Here is a 21,275-nt window from a genome sequence, read left to right as displayed (position 1 = left end):
TAGTAACACACAGAATACATAGAGGAGAGACATGATGTCAGACAGAGAGTAAGCGATAGTAACACACAGAATACAGAGAGGAGAGAGAGGGCATCAGACAGAGAGTGAGAGATAGTAACACACAGAATACAGAGAAGAGAGACATGATGTCAGACAGAGAGTAAGCGATAGTAACACACAGAATACAGAGAGGAGAGAGGATGTCAGACAGAGAGTGAGTGATAGTAACACAGAATACAGAGAGGAGAGAGAGGTTGTTAGACAGAGAGTCAGCGATAGTAACACATAGAATGCAGAGAGGAGAGTGAGGATGTTAGACAGAGAGTAAGCGATAGTAACACACAGAATACAGAGAGGAGAGACAGAATGTCAGACAGAGAGTGAGAGATAGTATCACACAGAATACAGATAGATAGTGGATTAGTCTCAGTGAGTGTGTTTCATAGTGAGAAGAGAATAGATAGTGAGATTTACAGAGAGATAGGAGTGAGTCAGTGTCAGTGTGTTAGACAGGCAGCCATTGCTGTGAGTGAGTGCCACTGCAGCTATACAATTCTGACATTCATTTATGAATCACCAATCCTCATCACATCAGCCTCAAATCTTCAATAATATTAGTCCTGATGCTTCTAGGGTGCCGCTGCATGGTGATACACACCTCCCGGACGTGACGTCACTCATTGTTTTTAATATATCTAATGGCGTATTACTCTGCGTCAAGCAGTTATACATCAATCTGTGTGCAAGTGGCAATTTTTTCTTTTAAATAAATAAGAGTAAAAATCCATTGATTCTTCACTTTCCAGGACGATCAGGCACGCTGCCACTGGCACATGTAGTCATCGTGGATAGTACAGTATATATATATATATTGTAGCAGTGCAGCTACTGGACGGGGCAGAAACTCAGGTTTTAAGCAACCAGGGAGCATGTACAGCGGGGAAGGTTTTCTCTGCTATTGCTTGGGTGTAAAGCCTGGAATAGGGCCTGGTTTGCTGGAGTGTGAAGGAGAAGGGCGGCTTCCACTCCATACAGACAGTCCGTGTTTTGGGCTGTCTGATGAGCCTAGTTAGTCTTCACCTGAGACGGCTCTTTAATTCAGGGGTGTGCAGTTCACACAGGGCTCTCAGTCTGGGGAAGACAGGCATGCTAGCCTGTGAGAGTCACCACCGTGTGAGGTAAAGCTGTGAAGGTTTTGAGGTGCTGGGCACAAGGCTCAGTGTCACATAGTGAGGGACACTGAATGTGTGTGTTAGAGGCTGGACGGCCTAGGGTTTATTTTGTATGTTTATTGTTGTACCACTGATTGCTGTTGTGAAGACAATAAAGCTAGCCAAGGAGTTGGAGTGAACTTTCTATGTGTGCCAACCATCTCATCTGGGAGACGGCGATCCCATGAGCTAAGTGGTCCCCAGGTTGTCACATATGGCGGAGAATTGCTTTGGGCAATAAAATGGCACAAGAAGTGTGCAGTGAAATTTAAAGGGCCAGAAGCCCAATTAAAGAGACTGTTTTTCCATTGCAATGGGTCTTATTGAGGAACTCCTCAAAAAGATAGTGCAAACGAATGCGGAGCTGCAAGAAGCAAATGCCAAGCAGAGGGAGGATAACCAGAGGCTCCTGGCACAGTTGGAAGCAAATGGAGAGTCTTTAAGGGCACAAGTACTGTCCAAGGATACACAGCCTTCCAAGCCAAGTAGATGCCTTTCAACGCCAGCTGCATTGATGCCGGGTACTCCTGACGTGTTGCAGACAGTTTGCAGAAAAGAGCAAAGAGCATGCATACCTGTGATACAAGCTGTGAGGACCGTTGCTAAGGGCAACCACCCGGACCCATGGTGGGAATCTTTGCAAGCGGACTATTGTCTGGATGGAAAAGGTGTTCCTAAGCAATGTTGGGCAGCTGTTAAAAAGACAAGTGTGCTGAATCGCCCAGATGTGGTTGCTAGGAGCAACCAACCCCGACAGCATGTGGCTGTTGTTCAACAAAAGGAGCGCTGTTGGAGATGCCATCGAGCGGATGGATGTGCACCTGATTGTTCTCTGGTCAGGAGGCCAGAGAGAGCGCAAGAGAAGACACGTGAAGTGTTGGTTGGTGGGATTCCGCTACTGGTCCGTCTGGATCTTTGCCAAGAGGTCTCGAGGGTGCATCCGGACATTTTGCTGTTCGTGAAGAAGGATCCTGAGATGGGTGAGACCGTTCTGATTGACTTTGAAACTGATTTTGGGACTGTGCAGCACAGACTTATAAAATGTCAGGAACTTGATGAGGAGTTTGTGCTGGGAAGGGACTTCCCTCATTTTTGGCAGTTGTGGGAGAAAGGCAATATCTCCTATAAGCATTACAGGGAAAAGTCCTCTGCAGGGTGTGCTGCTCCTCTGCAGGGTGCGCTGCTCCTCTGCAGGGTGCGCTGCTCCTCTGCAGGGTGCGCTAGTCCTCTGCCGGGGTGCGCTGCTCCTCTGCAGGGTGCGCTGCTCCTCTACAGGGTGCGCTGGTCCTCTGCCGGGTGCGCTGGTCCTCTGCCGGGTGCGCTGGTCCTCTGCCGGGTGCGCTGGTCCTCTGCCGGGTGCGCTGGTCCTCTGCAGGGTGCGCTGGTCCTCTGCAGGGTGCGCTGCTCCTCTGCAGGGTGCGCTAGTCCTCTGCCGGGTGCGCTGCTCCTCTGCAGGGTGCGCTGCTCCTCTGCAGGGTGCGCTAGTCCTCTGCCGGGTGCGCTGCTCCTCTGCAGGGTGCGCTGCTCCTCTGCAGGTTGTGCTGCTCCTCTGCAGGTTGTGCTGCTCCTCTGCAGGTTGTGCTGCTCCTCTGCAGGGTGCGCTGATCCACTGCCAGAAAGGGAAAATGCCCCAGTTGTAATGATATCAAGTGATAATGTGATTCAGGAAATGACTGCTAAAAATGCCGCACATGTATTTGATGCACAGCGTTTATGTGAGGACACTAGTGAAATGTCCAAAATTGTGCCTAACGTGTCTTTAACCCATGAGTATGTAACAGCAGCCGAGACAGAAGAGGGGATTAGTTCAAGTGCGCCCCTTGAGGCTGTAGTTGAGAAAGTCGAGCGTGTCACATGTGATGTGCGTACGGTTACTGATGGTAATCCAGAGGATGTGTCCTTGGAAACAGATGTGTCAGGTGTATCTGACATTTCCCTAGAGGTTGGGATTGTTGATGGTGGTAACCTGGAGTACAGCCCGGCCATACCCAGTGATGGTGATGAAAATGTGCCTGGTGCACTAGAGGTGACTGCAACACCTTTAGAAATGTTGCCCCCTACAGGTCATTCCTATGCTGTAGAAACTGAGACTGATGTAACGCTCACTCATTCCATTGGGGGAAGCACAGGAGGCAGACTTCAAGCCTTGTTCAGTGGATGCTACTATAGTGTATGCTTCTGTCCCTGATATTACATGTGATATCAAACAGGTGACTAATGGCTCAAGTGTGCCCCTAGAGGTCATGGTTCACAATAACAAGACTGTTGCATGTGATGTGTGCACTGTTCCTAATGGATGGCAACCATCTGTATACTGCTGCAATGGATGACAGTGGGATTACTGCTGCGATGTGTGAGTGGAGGGGTGATAAACTCTACAGGTCTGAGAATGTGGTTGGGGTCACCTGAGTCAGCTGAATCCAGCAGCAGTGATCCACCTTGTTATTTCAGCGCCCACACCAGTGTGAATGTAGCCCTAAGTGACGCACATGAGTTCCTGGACGGTGGAGTCAGTGAGGTGTGTGCGCTGGTGGCTGTGGCCTCGGTCACTGAACCGCCCAGTAGTGAACCAGATGTACGTGAAAACATTACCCTAGAGGTTGGGGCTATCAATGGTACCAATGAGGTCACTACTGCCATGTATAGTGTGAGAAGGGTCACTGCTTCACCCCTAGAAGTTCTGCCCCCTGCAGGTCTTTCACATGTAGACGTTGAGACCCACGTAGCTCTCACACTTTCCCAGGAGGTAACGGGAGCCATAGAGGGGGTCTTCCAGGCTTGTTCAATGGATACTGATACTGCGTGTGCTTTAGCCATTGAAGTTGCATGTGACACAGGACAGGTTGCTAAGGGCAGCAAGCAGGGCTATACCACTAAGCAGGATGCGGGCCCTAACGCTGCTGCAGAGACGACCACTACCGGGTCTGATAGAAGTAACCCAGAGGGGTCGGGTCAATGCGGGGAAAAATTGTCTCTGGACGGACAGTCTGAGCATTTAAATGCTTAGATGAAAAACTCCAAGATGGAGGGGAGTATAGCGTCTGAAGGTGGTTTGGTAGATGGTACGGTGTATACCACAACTCACGAGATGAGTGTTACTGAACACTATGAGCCAGGGTCTAAACCAAGGGGTGACACACAAAGCCACTTCATGGATGCGGAAAGGTCCCTGAATGTAGAGCACCACACATGTAAATACGGCTGTGATCAGCAAAAGCTAGTAGTGCCTACAAGGGATGAGGATGCCAGGCATGCCAACATAGAAGAGCTGCAGGAGCACCTGTCTAATACACCCAGGGGTGATTATCAAATGTGTGTTAGTGTAGGGGTGACCCCAAGTGTGATTATGGCCCAACGTAGGAGCTTTGACCCTGGAGGGAGGTTGTAATGTGATCAGTCCTACGACCATTATCAAAGGGGGGGGGGGGTATGTAGCAGCGCAGCTACTGGACAGGGCGGAAACTCCGGTTTTAAGCAGCCAGGGAGCATGTACAGCAGAGAGGGTTTTCTCTGCTATTGCTTGGGTGTAAAGCCTGGAATAGGGCCTGGTTTGCTGGAGTGTGAAGGAGAAGGGCGGCTTCCACTCCATACAGACAGTCCGGGTCTTGGGCTTCCACTCCATACAGACAGTCCGGGTCTTGGGCTTCCACTCCATACAGACAGTCCTTGTCTTGGGCTTCCACTCCATACAGACAGTCCGTGTCTTGGGCTTCCACTCCATACAGACGGTCCTTGTCTTGGGCTTCCACTCCATACAGACGGTCCGTGTCTTGGGCTTCCACTCCATACAGACAGTCCTTGTCTTGGGCTTCCACTCCATACAGACGGTCCTTGTCTTGGGCTTCCACTCCATGCAGACGGTCCGTGTCTTGGGCTTCCACTCCATACAGACAGTCCATGTCTTGGCCTTCCACTCCATACAGACAGTCGGTGTTTTGGGCTGTCTGATGAGCTTAGTTAGGCTTCACCTGAGATGGCTCTTTATATCAGGGGTGTGCAGTTTACACAGGGCTCTGTCTGGGGAGGACAGGTATTGCCGGCCTGTGAGAGTCACCCCCGTGTGAGGTAAAGCTGCCTATGTTGTGAGGTGCTGGGCACAAGGCTCAGTGTCTCGTAGTGAGGGACACTGAATGTGTTAGTTAGAGGCTGGACGGCCTAGGGTTTATTTTGTATGTTTATTGTTGTACCACTGCTTGCTGTTGTGAAGACAATAAAGCTGCTACGGCTGGTTTAAACCTTTTACTCAAGGAGTTGGAGTGAACTTTCTATGTGTGCCAACCATCTGACCCGGGAGATGGCGATCCCATGAGCTAAGTGGTCCCCATGATGTCACAATATATATACACTATTTTTCGGACTATAAGACGCAGTTTTTAAGCAAGAATAAATCTTGCTAAAAAGTCCCTGCATCTTATAGTCGGCAGTCCCCTGACTGCTTCTTACTTAACCCCTTCCGACCCATGATGTGCCACCACATCATGGAGTGGGAAGGGGATGGTGTTTGGAGCGGACTCACGCGCTGAGCCCGCTCCATACACTGCACACTGCGCTAAAGGCCAGGAAATGCGATGGAGATGTTCCCGACCGTTTAGATAAATTGGCGCGGTCAATAGCAACTGCAGCATTTATAGGGTTTTCCCATGAAGGACATTTATGACCTATCCGACCTATCTGAGCTGTCACTTTCCTGCAGTAATATCTGAGCTGTCACTCTCCTGCAGTAATATCTGAGCTGTCACTTTCCTGCAGTAATATCTGAGCTGTCACTCTCCTGCAGTAATATCTGAGCTGTCACTTTCCTGCAGTAATATCTGAGCTGTCCCTTTCCTGCAGTAATATCTGAGCTGTCACTTTCCTGCAGTAATATCTGAGCTGTCACTTTCTTGCAGTAATATCTGAGCTGTCACTTTCCTGCAGTAATATCTGAGCTGTCACTTTCCTGCAGTAATATCCGAGCTGTCACTTTCCTGCGGTAATATCTGAGCTGTCACTTTCCTGCGGTAATATCCGAGCTGTCTCTTTCCTGCAGTAATATCCGAGCTGTCTCTTTCCTGCAGTAATATCTGAGCTGTCACTTTCCTGCAGTAATATCTGAGCTGTCACTCTCCTGCAGTAATATCTGAGCTGTCTCTTTCCTGCAGTAATATCCGAGCTGTCTCTTTCCTGCAGTAATATCTGTGCTGTCACTCTCCTGCAGTAATATCTGAGCTGTCACTTTCCTGCAGTAATATCTGAGCTGTCTCTTTCCTGCAGTAATATCTGAGCTGTCGCTTTCCTGCAGTAATATCTGAGCTGTCGCTTTCCTGCAGTGATATCTGAGCTGTCACTCTCCTGCAGTAATATCTGAGCTGTCTCTTTCCTGCAGTAATATCTGAGCTGTCGCTTTCCTGCAGTAATATCTGAGCTGTCACTCTCCTGCAGTAATATCTGAGCTGTCTCTTTCCTGCAGTAATATCTGAGCTGTCACTTTCCTGCAGTAATATCTGAGCTGTCACTTTCCTGCAGTAATATCTGAGCTGTCTCTTTCCTGCAGTAATATTTGGTGACATCGCCGCTGTCTCTGAGAGCTCTCGCCATCTGTTACGTGGAGTCGACAACTTGTGGCCCCTGTGACCAGGTCTCCAGTCCAGGAAGATGATTGGACGACGCTCCTCGGTTCTTCTGCATTTTTAATTTCATCCCACAAGTTCTCTATAGGATGTAGGTCGGGGGTTGGGCTGCGGCTCCATTACCGCAATCCTGTTTGTCTGTAACAATTTGTTGTTTTCCCACTGTCGTATGGCGGTATCATTGTGGAGATGTATGGCGGTATCATTGTGGAGATGTATGGTGGTATCATTGTGGAGATGTATGGCGGTATCATTGTGGAGATGTATGGCGGTATCATTGTGGAGATGTATGGCGGTATCATTGTGGAGATGTATGGCGGTATCATTGTGGAGATGTATGGTGGTATCATTGTGGAGATGTATGGCGGTATCATTGTGGAGATGTATGGCGGTATCATTGTGGAGTTGTATGGCGGTATCATTGTGGAGATGTATGGCGGTACCATTGTGGAGATGTATGGCGGTATCATTGTGGAGATGTATGGCGGTATCATTGTGGAGATGTATGCGGTATCATTGTGAAGATGTATGGCGGTATCATTGTGGAGATGTATGGCGGTATCATTGTGGAGTTGTATGGCGGTATCATTGTGGAGATGCATGGCGGTATCATTGTGGAGATGTGTGCGGTATCATTGTGGAGATGTATGGCGGTATCGTTATGGAGATGTATGGCGTTATCGTTGTGGAGTTGTATGGCGGTATCATTGTGGAGATGTATGGCGGTATCATTGTGGAGATGTATGGCGGTATCATTGTGGAGATGTATGGCGGTATCATTGTGGAGATGTATGGTGGTATCATTGTGGAGATGTATGGCGGTATCATTGTGGAGATGTATGGTGGTATCATTGTGGAGATGTATGGTGGTATCATTGTGGAGATGTATGGCGGTATCATTGTGGAGATGTATGGCGGTATCATTGTGGAGTTGTATGGCGGTATCATTGTGGAGATGTATGGCGGTACCATTGTGGAGATGTATGGCGGTATCATTGTGGAGATGTATGGCGGTATCATTGTGGAGATGTATGGCGGTATCATTGTGGAGATGTATGCGGTATCATTGTGAAGATGTATGGCGGTATCATTGTGGAGTTGTATGGCGGTATCATTGTGGAGATGCATGGCGGTATCATTGTGGAGATGTGTGCGGTATCATTGTGGAGATGTATGGCGGTATCGTTATGGAGATGTATGGCGTTATCGTTGTGGAGATGTATGGCGTTATCGTTGTGGAGATGTATGGCGGTATCATTGTGGAGATATGTGCGGTATCATTGTGGAGATGTATGGTGTTATTATCGTGGAGATGTATGGCGGTATCATTGTGGAATTGTATGGCAATATCATTGTGGAGATGTAGGGTGATATTATTTGGACACTTGATGACAGTATTATTTAGGCACTGGGCGGCAGAGGTATTTGGACACAGTATGGTGGGATTATGTTGGAAGGAATTAGAACTGCTTTTTGGGCATTAAGAGTGTTCTTGGGGTTACACTGCAGTATTAAAAAGGCTCTATAGTATAGTATTATTTAGGCATTATATGGCTCTGTATAACTATATTATGTGGGCACGGTATGGCTGTATTATGTGGGCACTGTATGGCTGTATTATGTGGGCACTGTATGGCGGTATTATGTGATTCCTGTTTGATATTATGTGGGCACTGTATGGTGGTATTATGTGGGCACTGTATGGCGGTATTATGTGGGCACTGTATGGCGGTATTATGTGGGCACTGTATGGCGGTATTATGTGGGCACTGTATGGCTTTATTATGTGGGCACTGTATGGTGGTATTATGTGGGCACTGTATGGCGGTATTATGTGGGCACTGTATGGCTTTATTGTGTGGGCACGGTATGGCGGTATTATGTGGGCACTGTATGGCGGTATTATGTGGGCACGGTATGGCGGTATTATGTGGGCACGGTATGGCGGTATTATGTGGGCACTGTATGGCGGTATTATGTGGGCACTGTATGGCGGTATTATGTGGGCACTGTATGGCGGTATTATGTGGGCACGGTATGGCGGTATTATGTGGGCACGGTATGGCGGTATTATGTGGGCACTGTATGGCGGTATTATGTGGGCACTGTATGGCGGTATTATGTGGGCACTGTATGGCGGTATTATGTGGGCACGGTATGGCGTTATTATGTGGGCACGGTATGGCGTTATTATGTGGGCACGGTATGGCGGTATTATGTGGGCACGGTATGGCGGTATTATGTGGGCACTGTATGGCGTTATGTGGGCACTGTATGGCGTTATGTGGGCACTGTATGGCGGTATTATGTGGGCACGGTATGACAATATTATGTGGGCACGGTATGGCGGTATTATGTGGGCACGGTATGGCGGTATTATGTGGGCACTGTATGGCGGTATTATGTGGGCACTGTATGGCGGTAAGTGGGCACGGTATGGCGGTATTATGTGGGCACTGTATGGCTTTATTATGTAGGCACTGTACGGCGGTATTATGTGAGCACTCTATGGCGGTATTATGTGTGCTCGGTATGGCGGTATTATGTGGGCACGGCATGGCGGTATTATGTGGGCACTGTATGGCGGTATTATGTGGGCACTGTATGGAGGTATTATGTGCGCACGGTATGGTGGTAATATACGCGCACGGTATGGAGGTATTATGTGCGCACGGTATGGAGGTATTATGTGTGCACGGTATGGCGCTATTATGTGGGCACTGTATGGCGGTATTATGTGGGCACTGTATGGCGGTATTATGTGGGCACTGTATGGCGGTATTATGTGGGGACTGTATGGCGGTATTATGTGCGCACGGTATGGCGGTATTATGTGGGCACGGTATGGCGGTATTATGTGGGCACTGTATGGCGGTATTATGTGGGCACTGTATGGCGGTATTATGTGGGCACTGTATGGCGGTATTATGTGGGCACTGTATGGCGGTATTATGTGGGCACTGTATGGCGGTATTATGTGGGCACTGTATGGCGGTATTATGTGGGCACTCTATGGCGGTATTATGTGTGCTCGGTATGGCGGTATTATGTGCGCACGGTATGGCGGTATTATGTGTATTATGTGGGCACTGTATGGCGGTATTATGTGCGCACGGTATGGCGGTAATATACGAGCACGGTATGGAGGTATTATGTGCGCACGGTATGGAGGTATTATGTGGGCACTGTATGGCGATATTATGTGGGCACTGTATGGCAGTATTATGTGGGCACTGTATGGCGGTATTATGTGGGCACTGTATGGCTTTATTGTGTGGGCACGATATGGCGGTATTATGTGGGCACTGTATGGCGGTATTATGTGGGCACTGTATGGCGGTATTATGTGGGCACGGTATGGCGGTATTATGTGGGCACTGTATGGCGGTATTATGTGGGCACTGTATGGCGGTATTATATGGGCACTGTATGGCGGTATTATGTGGGCACTGCATGGCGGTATTATGTGGGCACTATGACAATATTATGTGGGCACGGTATGGCGGTATTATGTGCGCACGGTATGGCGGTATTATGTGGGACTGTATGGCTTTATTGTGTGGGCACGGTATGGCGGTATTATGTGGGCACTGTATGGCGGTATTATGTGGGCACTGTATGGCTTTATTGTGTGGGCACGGTATGGCGGTATTATGTGGGCACTGTATGGCGGTATTATGTGGGCACTGTATGGCGGTATTATGTGGGCACTGTATGGCGGTATTATGTGGGCACTGTATGGCGGTATTATGTGGGCACTGCATGGCGGTATTATGTGGGCACTATGACAATATTATGTGGGCACGGTATGGCGGTATTATGTGCGCACGGTATGGCGGTATTATGTGGGACTGTATGGCTTTATTGTGTGGGCACGGTATGGCGGTATTATGTGGGCACTGTATGGCGGTATTATGTGGGCACTGTATGGCTTTATTGTGTGGGCACGGTATGGCGGTATTATGTGGGCACTGTATGGCGGTATTATGTGGGCACTGTATGGCGGTATTATGTGGGCACTGTATGGCGGTATTATGTGGGCACTGTATGGCGGTATTATGTGGGCACTGTATGGCGGTATTATGTGGGCACTGTATGGCGGTATTATGTGGGCACTGTATGGCGGTATTATGTGGGCACTGTATGGCGGTATTATGTGGGCACAGTATTATGTGGGCACGGTATGGCGGTATTATGTGGGCACAGTATTATGTGGGCACTGTATGGCGGTATTATGTGGGCACAGTATTATGTGGGCACTGTATGGCGGTATTATGTGGGCACAGTATTATGTGGGCACTGTATGGTGGTATTATGTGCGCACGGTATGGCGGTATTATGTGCGCACGGTATGGCGGTATTATGTGCGCACGGTATGGCGGTATTATGTGGGCACTGTATGGCGGTATTATGTGGGCACTGTATGGCGGTATTATGTGGGCACTGTATGGCGGTATTATGTGGGCACTGTATGTCGGTATTATGTGGGCACGGTATGGCGGTATTATGTGGGCACTGTATGGCGGTATTATGTGGGCACTGTATGGCGGTATGTGGGCACGGTATGGCGGTATTATGTGGGCACGGTATGGCGGTATTATGTGGGCACGGTATGGCGGTATTATGTGGGCACTCTATGGCGGTATTATGTGGGCACTCTATGGCGGTATTATGTGGGCACTGTATGGCGGTATTATGTGGGCACTGTATGGCGGTATTATGTGGTTCCTGTATGGTGGTATTATGTGTGCCCGGTAAGGCGGTATTATGTGCGCACGGTATGGCGGTATTATGTGGGCACTTTATGGCGCTATTATGTGGGCACTGTATGGCTGTATTATGTGGGCACTGTATGGTGGTATTATGTGGGCACTGTATGGCTTTATTATGTGGGCACTGTACAGCGGTATTATGTGGGCACTGTACGGCGGTATTATGTGGGCACTGTATGGCTTTATTATGTGGGCACTGTATGGCGGTATTATGTGGGCACTGTACGGCGGTATTATGTGGGCAATGTACGGCGGTATTATGTGGGCACTGTACGGCGGTATTATGTGGGCACTGTACGGCTATATTATGTGGCACTGTATGGCTATATTATGTGGCACTGTATGGCGGTATTATGTGGGCACTGTATGGCGGTATTATGTGGGCACTGTATGGTGGTATTATGTGGGCACTGTATGGCGGTATTATGTGGGCACTGTATGGCGGTATTATGTGGGCACTGTATGGTGGTATTATGTGGGCACTGTATGGTGGTATTATGTGGGCACTGTATGGTGGTATTATGTGGGCACTGTATGGTGGTATTATGTGGGCACTGTATGGTGGTATTATGTGGGCACTGTATGGCGGTATTATGTGGGCACGGTATGGCTTTATTATGTGGCACTGTATGGTGGTATTATGTGGGCACTGTATGGCGGTATTATGTGGGCACTGTATGGCGGTATTATGTGGGCACTGTATGGCGGTATTATGTGGGCACTGTATGGCGGTATTATGTGGGCACTGTATGGCGGTATTATGTGGGCACTGTATGGCGGTATTATGTGGGCACTGTATGGCGGTATTATGTGGGCACGGTATGGCGGTATTATGTGGGCACTGTATGGCGGTATTATGTGGGCACTGTATGGCGGTATTATGTGGGCACTGTATGGCGGTATTATGTGGGCACTGTATGGCGGTATTATGTGGGCACGGTATGGCTTTATTATGTGGCACTGTATGGCGGTATTATGTGGGCACTGTATGGCGGTATTATGTGGGCACTGTATGGCGGTATTATGTGGGCACTGTATGGCGGTATTATGTGGGCACTGTATGGCGGTATTATGTGGGCACTGTATGGCGGTATTATGTGGGCACTGTATGGCGGTATTATGTGGGCACTGTATGGCGGTATTATGTGGGCACTGTATGGCGGTATTATGTGGGCACTGTATGGTGGTATTATGTGGGCACTGTATGGTGGTATTATGTGGGCACTGTATGGTGGCATTATGTGGGCACTGTATGGTTGTATTATGTGGGCACTGTATGGCGGTATTATGTGGGCACTGTATGGCGGTATTATGTGGGCACTGTATGGTGGTATTATGTGGGCACTGTATGGTGGTATTATGTGGGCACTGTATGGTGGTATTATGTGGGCACTGTATGGTGGCATTATGTGGGCACTGTATGGCGGTATTATGTGGGCACTGTATGGCGGTATTATGTGGGCACTGTATGGTGGTATTATGTGGGCACTGTATGGCAGCATTATCTCTGCATTGTACATTATATAGTTAGGATTCCCCACTCACGTGTTCATAGAGTGTCATTTGTTGCGGTGGAGCGGTGTTATGTTTGAAGACTTTGTATTGCTGCTTTGGATATATACTGCAATATATTTCTGCTTCTAGGTGTAACTCGTCATCATGGGCAGAGCACAGTTACTTTTTCTCTTTGCATTTTACAATAATCCTTTGGTATCTCCAGCGTCACGTCACGATTGATCGGGGTCCTATGTTCTCATACGTGATGCCCCCGCGCTGTCAGGCGGTGTATTCAGGATTTTTGCAGGAGTCACTCTGAACACGTTGCGCAGAGCGGCCGGTTCTGGTCTGTCCCAGCAGCAGGTAACAATGTGGACGCCCCTCATCCCTTCCCTCAGATTCTTTTGAGCTCATGTTTTTAGGCGACACAGCGGCCGGCGCCCTCGTTCATGGAAACCATATGTTCAGCTGAAGATATACATCTGTGATATAATCCACCGGAGACTTCTCCCAGCCCTGCACATATGGAAAACATAATGCACGGGATTGTTTGTGAGAAACCAGAAATCTGGATGTGGTCCCGGTCCTGCCCTGGGGCCACATAAACACCCTGACATTTCTCAGGAGCCAGAAAAGAGGGTGGGAGACACCAATGAGAGGAACAGATGGAGGATCGTAGAGGGGGGGGGGGGGGAGAATAGAGCGAGAAAAGTCAGGAGACAGGGGAGGGGAGGGGGACTATGAAAGTGAAGCAGAAAAATCTAGAAGGAGCTTCTCAGCCCACGAGGGCGTCGTGGAAATAACAACAGGGGCAGGTGGTGGACTGACGGGTTTACTCATAACCTTTCCAACCCCAATGCCTGTGCTGTTGGGACTCGGTACAGCTGACGGATGTTACATGAACGTGAATCTCCACCAACCACCAACGCTTACGCCATTATTGTAAAGTAAACGCGTGGACATGCTACATAACGTTTATTGCACAATATCACGAAACTTCAGCTCTGACGCCGTCTTGTCTGTCCCGTAATGCGATGGCTCTGAATTATGACTTCACTGCTGGGGCAAATCCCACTCGGTTACTGCTGCGGTCAAAAGCCACAAAATATTCACGGATGAAGATATCGCCAAGAATCCAAGGGCCGGAGGTCGTCTGGAAGCCGCTGGTGCAGGATCCGGGGAACTGCGCAAGAGAGAGAACATCCAGTAAGGGCAGGTTCAGACGTGGCGGAATTGCAGTGGAATTCTCCTGCGGACGTTTTTTTACAGTTGTTTCAATACATTTTTAGTCAAGTTAGTTCAGACGTTGCGGAAATCTCTGCTGCGGACCATAATCTGCGGGTCATAAACTGCGGGCCACAGGCTGCGGGCCACAGGCTGCGGGTCATAAACTGCGGGCCACAGGCTTCGGGCCACAGGCTGCGGGTCATAGGCTGCGGGCCATAGGCTGCGGGTCATAGGCTGCGGGCCACAGGCTGCGGGCCACAGGCTGCGGGCCACAGGCTGCGGGCCACAGGCTGCGGGCCATAGGCTGCGGGCCATAGGCTGCGAGTCATAGGCTGCGGGCCATAGGCTGCGGGCCATAGGCTGCGGGCCATAGGCTGCGGGCCACAGGCTGCGGGCCACAGGCTGCGGGTCATAGGCTGCGGGTCACAGGCTGCGGGTCACAGGCTGCGGGTCACAGGCTGCGGGTCACAGGCTGCGGGTCACAGGCTGCGGGTCACAGGCTGCGGGTCACAGGCTGCGGGTCATAGGCTGCGGGCCATAGGCTGCGGGTCATAGGCTGCGGGTCATAATCTGCGGGCCATAGGCTGCGGGCCATAGGCTGCGGGTCATAGGCTGCGGGTCATAATCTGCGGGCCATAGGCTGCGGTGCAGAATCCCCCCCCCCCCGCAGCATGCACTGTGTGTGTAAAGGTTCAGATAGCACCAGATACGTGGAAGGGTGAGGTTTTGCACGGATAGGGGCCCAACCCAAACATAAATATAAAAGAGTATCCGGCACACCAATATAGGAAAAAAGGTATTTTTTATTTTGTTTTTAATGCCAGTGGCAGAGTGCGACGTTTCGGTCTAGGTGACCTTCATCAGGCACTGAGCCGTGCTGGGCAACTGAATTGACGAGCGCTAGTGGTGCTGCTAGCGGCTGGCCGCTGTATCATGGCGCCATGATACAGCGGCCAGCCGCTATCAGCACCACTAGCGCTCGTCAATTCAGTTCCGCAGCATGCACTGTCTGTTGCGGAGAAGAAGCGGAATTTCACTGCGTATTTCGGCCTTTGTAATGCAAAAACTGAACTCTGTGGCGTCCGCTGTCTTCTCTGCAACGTCTGAATTACCTGTCAAATATGCAAATGTTGCTGCAGAATCATTGCGTAATTGCCCCAAATCTGCACAAACATTTGCAGCCGAAAAATTCTGCCACGTCTGGACATGTCCCTAATACCCAGTGATGACGCAACCGCTGGAATCGCAGCAAAAAGATGTCTAGAAAACCGCAACGTGGAGTCTCAAATGTAAATGGTCCCAAACGCTCCACCTCTGGGGTCCTGGATCCACCGGAGGATGGTCCAGCGGAGATCAGTTACGTGCGTGGCCTTAATGAGTCACAATATTCTGACCCCATAGGGACCTAAAGTGAAGGGCCACACGATGCTGAAGAAGGATGTGGAGCTGAATGACGCAACGTTATGGGGAACGATATATTATGTCCCTGATTGTCACGGATTTACACAACTTTACTGACTAGTTCATTGACAACACGGTGAGACCCCTCATCTACGGGTGCAGCTCAGTGTGACCCTAAGGCTGTGTTCACACAGCAAACTAAAAACGGCCCTAAAATATCCAGCGGTTTTCAAGGCCCCTGGTTTTCAGCTGTTTTTCTTCAGGCGTTTTTTGATAAATTTTTTACGGCTGTTTTTGGCGCTGTTTTTCTATTGAGACAATGAAGAACGGCTGAAGAGGTGACCTGCGCTTCTTTTTTACGGGGCGTTTTTTACGTGCAGTTTTTCCCATTGAAATAGATGGGGAGATGTTTGGCGTCGTTCAGCCTCCGTATTTTTAGACGTTTTTTGGGACGTTTACGGCGGTGTGAACAAACCCGAACACGTCTTGTGTGTTTAACTCCTTAACGACCAGGCTATCCGCACTCTGCCATAGCGCACTACCCTGATATATCTGCCGCTACCCTGGGGCCACATGTCATTTCTCTCCCATTACCCGGCGTTTCAAATACAAATGGGCCCCCATTAAAGAGAACCTGTCACCGCTCCAGACGTGCTCAGCTGAGCGCAGCAAGTAACAGGCCGCGCTGCACACCGTCTGACATTTTTTCTATCCTCCTCCGTTATTTAGACATCGGTGCCGTTATATTTAGGTGGCAGGGGGCGTGTTACTTATCGCTCTGAGACTGTCTAATCAGCTATGGACAGAGCGGCTTGTGCTGTGTGATATCGCGAGATCACACAGTCTTGTCATTTAGCATAGAGCATGCACCCTCATGCAGCGCGCACACCCGTTCGCACGCATATCTCTGACGTCGCCGCTCCTGACGATACTCCCACCGCCACGGAAGAGAAGACGAGGAGAAGGTGACATCGGAGATGTGCGCGCATGCGTGAGGGTGGGCGTGCACGCTCTCTGCAGAATGACGAGACTGTGTGATCTCGCGAGAGACATCACACAGCACAAGCCGCTCTGTCTGTAGCTGATTGGACAGGTCAGAGCGATAAGTAACACGCCCCCTGCCACTTAGAAATAAAGAAACGCCCCATTAACAGTTCAGGGGGTGATTTACATAACGGGCACCAAATATAACGGCACCGATGTCTAAATAACGGAGGAGGATAGAAAAAAAATGTAAAGTGGGACAGTGTGCCGCCCGGCTGTTACTTGCTGCGCTCAGCTGAGCACGTCTGGACCGGTGGCAGGTTCTCTTTAGGCTTCTGGTGACTCTGTCTCTGTGATGAACTCAGTAGATGTCAGAACCGGGCCCCTCCGGCCTCCTCCTCTCCAAAGCAGGTTGGATATAGGATGGTCCCCGGGAAAGGACACCTGACTGTTACCCTTCATTTTCAGGTTTGCTGTCTATAAGTTGTAATGATCATTGCGTGGTTCTTCCTCCCCTCCGGTGTATTCCAGCACTCTGCCCTGTTATCTCTTTTCTGATTGTTAATCTGTTTTGTTTTAGTTTTCCTCATCATCCCCCTCATGACTGCCGGATAATTCTTGTATTCATGCACCTTTAATTCCCGGCCACAAGATGTCGATCGGGTTTGGATTTCTTGTGACTGTGCAGTTGTTTTGTGACCACATTGACTTTCATTACCTGCGGGCGAGACAGCTATCTGGGTCGTGGCCAAACTCGCCAGGTAGCCCAAACTTTAAGCACGTTTTCTACTCTGGAGGGAAGCTCGTAAACTTAAAGTGATATCCCGATGGTGCAAGAAACCCACCGGCGAAGATCGAAGTTACCACAATGTGCTCACAAAGCCTTTCCCGGCATCTCACCTCATCTGCTGATGCTAAACATTAGGAAGTCATGATAGCCGTCAGGGTGTAGGTGGTATTACATGGCCCGGCGAGGCGTTGTAAACGAGCGCCAATCAAAAAGACAGATTGGTGATCGGCGCTGGTTTGCTCCTGTCACAAGGAGCTGTGGATGGGGAGGAGCGCTCGTTACTCCGATCCCTCGTCCCCGTACATTATTAAAATGTTGGCAGCGTGTCTCCTATTTACACACCGAGATGTGCCGCCGACAATGATAAAATTTTCTGCATTTAAAATGAAACAATCAGCTGAAGATCCAGCGTTTGCTCGTCCATCTGATCATCGTCCTGTTTACACCGGGCAGTGATCGGGATCCAGCGTTTGCTCGTCCATCTGATCGTCGTCCTGTTTACACCGGGCAGTGATCGGGATCCAGAGTTTGCTCGTCCATCTGCTGATCGTCGTTCTGTTTACACCGGGCAGTGATCGGGATCCAGCGTTTGCTCGTCCATCTGATCGTCGTCCTGTTTACACCGGGCCGTGATCGGGATCCAGCGTTTGCTCGTCCATCTGATCGTCGTCCTGTTTACACTGGGCCGTGATCGGGATCCAGCGTTTGTTCGTCCATCTGCTGATTGTCGTCCTGTTTACACCGGGCAGTGATCGGGATCCAGCGTTTGCTCGTCCATCTGATCATCGTCCTGTTTACACCGGGCAGTGATCGGGATCCAGCGTTTGCTCGTCCATCTGATCGTCGTCCTGTTTACACTGGGCCGTGATCGGGATCCAGCGTTTGCTCGTCCATCTGATCGTCGTCCTGTTTACACCGGGCAGTGATCGGGATCCAGCGTTTGCTCGTCCATCTGATCGTCGTCCTGTTTACACCGGGCAGTGATCGGGATCCAGTGTTTGCTCGTCCATCTGCTGATTGTCGTCCTGTTTACACCGGGCAGTGATCGGGATCCAGCGTTTGCTCTTCCATCTGTTGATCGTCGTTCTGTTTACACCGGGCCGTGATCGGGATCCAGCGTTCGCTCTTCCATCTGCTGATCGTCGTTCTGTTTACACCGGGCAGTGATCGGGATCCAGCGTTTGCTCGTCCATCTGATCATCGTCCTGTTTACACCGGGCAGTGATCGGGATCCAGCGTTTGCTCTTCCATCTGTTGATTGTCGTCCTGTTTACACCGGGCAGTGATCGGGATCCAGCGTTTGCTCGTCCATCTGATCGTCGTCCTGTTTACACTGGGCCGTGATCGGGATCCAGCGTTTGCTCGTCCATCTGCTGATTGTTGTCCTGTTTACACCGGGCAGTGATCGGGATCCAGCGTTTGCTCTTCCATCTGTTGATCGTCGTCCTGTTTACACCGGGCAGTGATCGGGATCCAGCGTTCGCTCTTCCATCTGATCATCGTCCTGTTTACACCGGGCAGTGATCGGGATCCAGCGTTTGCTCGTCCATTTGATCATCATCCTGTTTACACCGGGCAGTGATCGGGATCCAGCGTTCGCTCTTCCATCTGCTGATCGTCGTTCTGTTTACATCGGGCAGTGATCGGGAACGGGTGTTCTGTAAATTCTTGTTTGCCTGATAATTGGCGAGTGTTAAAGGGCATTAACTGTAGAATGCACTTAGAAATCTACTACAACTGATAGCCACGGCAGATACCGTATTCGGAGGTAATATGTGTTATCAACAACATCACATTCACTATTGTGACTGTGCAGCACGGTGGCTCAGTGATTAGCACTGTTGTCTTGCAGCGCTGGGGTCCTGGGTTCAAATCAAACCAGGACAACATCTGCGTTTGTATGGTCTCCCCGTGTTTGTGTGGGTTTCCCCTAAATAGGGAATTTAGATTGTGAGCCCCAATGGGGACAGTAAAAGAGGACATCTGTACAGCGCTGTGTAATATGTTGGCGCTATATAAGTAACGGTAATAATAATATTGTGAATGCCCTCAATTTCCCACAGGGGGCGCGTTTTCTCCTCTATTGCGTCTAAAGTACCAGACGTTAAACAAAAACATTCAGTCGTTGGAGGGGATTTTAATTTGGTTTAAAATAGTGACTTGGACAGAATGACTCGCTGTCTGATGTGTGGAGGTGAAACCTGGTACCGAGGAGGAATCCACGTCATTTTCTTCTCCATTTATCAGATATATTACATGGTCCGACCATGCCCCCATTTCCCTCGGGTAAGAAGAACAATAGACATCCCGCCCTCACAATGAATACATAATGACTACGTTCTATCCCACCCTGATTCCAAACCAAGATAAAAAATGACGCGCAGGCACATTGACCTGACTTCCCCCTCTGTCTCTGATATTCATCAGGTCTATATGAGAACTCTCCTGACTCAGGCCGGTGCCAGGCCAAACATCAAGGAGACGAGGAAATACAAGACAACACAAATTGTAGCCAGACCCTCGCCTGATCTCAGGACTGAACAACGAGTGCACCTCTACGCACGACCACCCGCTAAAAAGACATCAAATAAACGATATCCTAACAGTGACAAGGCAGAAACGCGTAAGCCGAAAACTCAAACAAATCCCTCAGAAATCTACAATCCTCATCCTTTAGACGAGAACGGGCAAAGAATCGCGGAGCCTCGTCATAGAGCTGCACAATCTGCCACTACTACAGTTCACGTTATAATCCGAGACCAGGGACACAATCTCTTCCCTTAACCCCTTAATGACCAAGCCATTTTTTATGTTTTTTCCATCGTCGCATTCCAAGAGCTATAACTTTTTTATTTTTGTGTCGACATAGCTGTATAAGGTCTTGTTTTTTGCGGGACAAGTTGTATTTTTTAATAGCACCATTTTGGGGGACATAGAATTTATTGATTAACTTTTTTTTTTTTGGGGTGCAATAGAAAAAAACCTGAAATTTCACCACGCTTTTTCACGTCTTAAATCTACGCCGTTTACCATGTGATATAAATAACTTTATTCAGCGGGTTTTTACGATTGCAACGATACCAAATTTGTATAGTTTTTGTATGTTTTACTACTTTTACACAGTAAAAACACTTTTTTTTCAAAATTATTTGTTTTTGTGTCTCCAGATTTGAAGAGCCGTAACGTTTTTATTTTTTTGCCGATGTGGTTGTATGGCGGCTTTTTTTTTTGCGGGAAGACTTGTAGTTTTTATTGGTACCATTTTGGAGTAGATGCGACTTTTTGATCACGTTTTATCACATTTTTTTAAAGTCAGTATTCACAGAAAACAGCAATTTTTCCATAGTTTTTTATTACATTTTTTACGGCGTTCACCGGGCGGGTTAAATAATGTAATAGATTTATAGTCGGGGTCGTTGCGGACGCGGCGATACCAAATATGTGTAACTTTTTTGCTTTAGTATTTTTTTTTTTTAATAGTAAAGCATTTTGTAAGGGGAAAAGCTGGGTTTTTCATTTTTTTTTTTTATTAACTTTATTAAACGTTTTTTTTCACTTTTTTACTAGTCCCATTAGGGGACTTCACTATGCGATTCTCCGATCGCTATTATAATACACTGCAATACTTTTGTATTGAAGTGTATTTCTGCCTGTCCGTTTAACACGGACAGGCATCTGCTAGGTCATGCCTCCGGCATGATCTAGCAGGCATTCGTTCCAGGCAGACCTGGGGGCCTTTATTAGGCCCCCGGCTGCCATGGGAGACACAGACACTCGGCGATCT

The sequence above is a fragment of the Rhinoderma darwinii genome, chromosome 1, assembly GCF_050947455.1.
Source record: "Rhinoderma darwinii isolate aRhiDar2 chromosome 1, aRhiDar2.hap1, whole genome shotgun sequence".
Classification (NCBI taxonomy): Eukaryota; Metazoa; Chordata; class Amphibia; order Anura; family Rhinodermatidae; genus Rhinoderma; species Rhinoderma darwinii.
This window is presented reverse-complemented; position numbering follows the sequence as displayed.